Source organism: Vicia villosa, unplaced genomic scaffold (assembly GCF_029867415.1).
Source record: "Vicia villosa cultivar HV-30 ecotype Madison, WI unplaced genomic scaffold, Vvil1.0 ctg.000449F_1_1, whole genome shotgun sequence".
Classification (NCBI taxonomy): domain Eukaryota; kingdom Viridiplantae; phylum Streptophyta; class Magnoliopsida; order Fabales; family Fabaceae; genus Vicia; species Vicia villosa.
The window spans coordinates 927,802-932,425 of NW_026705213.1; positions in this window are offsets into that span (position 1 = coordinate 927,802).

Below are 4,624 nucleotides of genomic sequence, written 5' to 3' on the forward strand. Positions count from 1 at the left end.
ATTTATGGTGAAGAAGACCCAATATTTGTATCTTAACCAATTGAAGTTCCAACAAACAGGGGAGCAAATGGGAACAAGGCAATGGAATCACGTCAATTTGTTTCTCATATTCTTCTTGTCTTTGTTAACAAGCAAGGGCCACTGAGAAGGAAATCATGAGAAAAGGCAACTGAGTTATGAAGTAGAACCTTGAGGATAAGAAGCATTATGAAGAACACTCTCGATTACCACACAAAAGAAGATTCTGACGGATTCACATAGGAATTTGTAATGCTTTTAGGGATTCGAGCAATGCAAATGGCGCAATGCTCAAGATAAGAGTACGTCTTGCTTATCCCTCGTGCGGGAGCCCCAAGCATAGTCGTTAGAGTAGTAATTGCCATCCTAAATGGAAGAACCTTGCAAGTTCATCAAACTTGGAGAAGCCATCTGTTGTAAGGAAAGACCAAAACATCAACTGAAACACCAATCTCCACGGATACAACTGAGCACAAGAACCTTGAGAATGAGAGATGCTTTTACATAACATCTTGATTACTACTTGAAAGAGATTCTGACAAAGTTGCTCGAGAATTTGTGGTGTTTTTATTATTATCATACCAACGAGTTCAAACAAGGAAGTAGCCTTCAACAAAACAGGAAATACTGAAATGAGAATACAAAAATCAAATGATGATTGCCATCGTTGAGGAGCCTTAACTCTATCTGGGCTTTTTTTTTTGTGATGCTTTATGGAATACGGATATTCATGACTCCTCAATTTATGTGCGGGCCATTTGGAGTGAATGATATTGCTTTGGAGTCAATGAGATCTTGGACTTTGTGTTTCAAAACATTACAATCCTCAGTTGAATGTCCAGACGTCCCAGAATGGTACTCACACCTTGCATTTAAGTCATATCCTTGAGGAATCGGTGTTGGAGGGGGCTTAAACTCCCTTAGATGGACCAAAGAATCCTTGAGCAAATGAGAAAGCAGCTGACTGTAGGTCATAGGAATTGGGTCAATTCTTCTTGGTGGTCTCCTTGGCATTTGTGGGCCCTGTTGATGGCAATGATTCAAGTACCCATTCTGTTCAGGTGTCTTCCTCTTTTGATCTGGCTGCGAAACAAACGGAGACTGATGAAGTGGGAAATCTGGAACCCAAGATGGTGCATTATGCTTCTGATTTGAAGTAGATCCTTCATAGAAGTATGAATCAACCTTTTCCTCCACCATATATGGAATCTTATTTCCTTGAACAATCATACCCTCGGGGATGAACCAAACTACTTTTGAGTCGATAAGATCTTGAATTTGATGTTTCAGCGCCCTACAATTCTCAGTATCATGGCCAGGTGCCCCAGAATGGAACTCGCATCGAGCATTGGCATCAAAATTGGGGGGAAGCTTTTCAGGCGTAGCCAAATCTCGTAGCTCAATCAACTGAAGTTCCAGCAGGCGAGGAAGTAACTGAGCATAAGGTATCGGGATCGGATTGAGAAGCCTCTGAGGTATCTTAGGCTTTTTCCCACACATTTGGCCCCCTTGATTCATTCTAGGGACATGAACAGATTGATGTGGAGGTAATGGCACTTGAAATTGAGGGAGAGCTCCCTGAGGCATTCCATGAGTGGAAAGGAATCCTATTGGGAAGAAGGAATCAACAACTTCTGTCGCAGCAGCAGGAACAACATCACCTTCCTTCCTTAACACCGTCTTCAGAACATCCATGACCAAGCTCAATTGAGTCTTCAACTGAATATTCTCCTCTTTTAGTGCATCCTGATTACGGACCAAGTCTCGTATCTCCAACATAAGATGACCCATTTGTTCCTTCATCTCATCCATTTCCTCACGGAGTTGTTCCATAGTTGATCTTGGAGTTGTGGCGGTGAGAAGTCAAATATGTTGTTGATCTTGGAATCTGAATAGAAATGGTCCCATAAGTCTTTGAAAGAACCATGAAATGCATGATAGTATGAATGCATGTTTCATTTATGAGAGATCCTAAAGTCTTTTCACACACTTTCATTCTTCTTTTTTGGAATTAAAGCTTCCTTCTTTTGTATAGAATATCTTTTCTTTCTTTTTTGCTTTTCTATTTCCTTTTCTTTTACATATCTTTTCTTTTCTTTTCTTTTCTCTTTTTTTTTTTGGAAATAGACTTTAGGATCTTTCATAAATGGAGTGGACAAAGCAATGATATTATGCAATGCAAAAGCATGGGATCAACGGTCCATATAATCTTAGTAACCACTGTACAATCCTCTGAATAACTGATACCGGTCAAATGTCACAGGATCAAAGGTCCGACACCTTTTTGAATACCAGGAAAACCAATAGTCACCAACAGAACAGAATAGTCACCAACGGTACCTGTCATGTATATCCCACCCCACTCACAGGTGAATCTAGGTCAAGGTAGGTCAATGGCTTCCAGCGTTATCAGTTCTCCTGAAACACCATCATTGTCGCAAATACATGCCAACAACAGTATCTCATTTGAACCTCGACTGGTCGTGGGTCTCATGATCGCAATCAACAGAACCTGACATTCTGTTGGCGTCATGACTATCCACTCTGTCCTAGGTATCCTATGTGTCACTCTGGCCTGGGTATTGGGCCTTTTACCTCATAGAACATCCCACCCAACCTGCAAACAGTGAGAATATATGGTCCCGAAGGGGATCCCAATCCAGTCCAGATGCATGCGGAAAATAAACATGATATGCAAGCGGGAAAGTAAACAGGACATGCGAAACATAAAACAAATACATAAAATAAATAAATGCACGTATAGACAAAACATAGCACACCCAGTAAATAAACAAACAAACGGATAGGCTAGGATCGACTCACTAAGGATGGACCCGCAATAGGTCTAGCAACATCCCCAGCAGAGTCGCCAGCTGTCGCACGCTCGCGAAAAATGAACAGAGTCGCCACCAATATATTTATCCCATAAGGGAAAGGAATATCAGATAACCTAACAAGGGAAGGAACAGGGTCTTGGGACCAGAGAATCTAGGTGCGGGAGTCGGTTACGCAAGGGGAAGGTATTAGCACCCCTCGCGCCCATCGTACTCGATGGTATCCACCTATGTTTGTTTCTATCTAAAGGGTGTGTACTATGTCTATGTCTATATATGCGAATGAATGCAAAATGTAGGGAAAATAAGAATTGTACTCGCACGGGCCCTACCCCGCTGCCTACGTATCCTTTTCAGGAATCAGAGTTACCGTAGCTCGGCTCACGATTTTCTGTTTGTTTTTGTGTTTTTTAGTTGGGCGGAGTTAACGCTCGCGCTCTTGCATAAGGGGACAACCTAGGATGCAATGGAGCGGAGATAACGGTGCCCTTAGGTGCCAACGAGGCAAAAGAAAAAGAAATGATTGGTTGGTATCTTTTAGGATAGATGAGTGATGAACAGTTCCCAATACCGGGCCGCTCACCACTTTCTCTACTTTGCTTTAGTCTGAACCATTGTTAGATGTTTTAAAGTGTTTTTGGTTGTGTATTTTTTTAAGGGAATTTACTTCACGATTCGAATCACATAAAATGTATAATGATCGAGAAGCAGATTAGGGAATGAATCCCACTCGCTTCCATCCCATTATGTAATGTTTGAGAAACAGATTAGAGAATGAATCTCACTCATTTCTCTCCCATTGATTAATGTTCGAGAAACAGATTAGGGAATGAATCCCACTCATTTCTCTCCCATTAAGTAGTGACCGAGAAACATATTAGGGAATGAATCCCACTCGTTTCTATGCCACTAAGCGATTGAGAAATAGATTAGGGAATGAATCCCACTCATTTCTCAATCACTTGCTTAATGTGATTCGCATCTTCCATTTATTAATGTTTTAAAGAGTTGAAAAAGAACAAGAATGCAATAGGGAACTAGATCTAACATTATAATCTATGTCATTCTAATCTACAAATGGCCCTAAGGTCGAGGATAACTATCCCATCTCAATTCCTCTTAACAAAGGAGGAAGAGTCTAAGGGAACATGGCAAGTACATAGCAAGAGATAAACAACATCAAAGCAAGAAATGAGAGGCTAAGCATGGAAACAAGAGAAAGAAGCCCCAAGTCAGTAGCAAAACAAGGGATTGAATGTCCCAAATTAAATACAAAAGCATCACGGTATCGTACAAAAACATCCACAAGAAGTTACCAAAGTATCGCATGCGTCTTTACTTACCAATTAGCGGACAAACATCAATTAATCAAAACAAAAACAAGTGAATACATGAACTAGGCTTGAAGTCAGTGGCAAACTCATTCATTTAGTTCTAATATCCTATGTTACTCTATATTAGTCAATTAGCATGAAGCGATGCAAAACTCTAACCAAAACTAGGCAATACTAGGTTAATACTAGCTAAACGGTTTCGAATTGTGAATGAAGTTAGAAACATGCAATCAAATGGTACAAGTCAGTAGCAAATAGCCTTTACTAGATGCCTAAACAATCACAAAATCATGCCAAGAAGTTCACACAAAATTACGGGTCATTTGTACAAGTTACGGAGCGATCGTCAACCAAAAACAAGGTATTTACATGTGAGAAAGAAAAATCAAGTAAAATAGGAAAACATGATCTAAAATTTTCAATTCCAGGTCTTAGGAC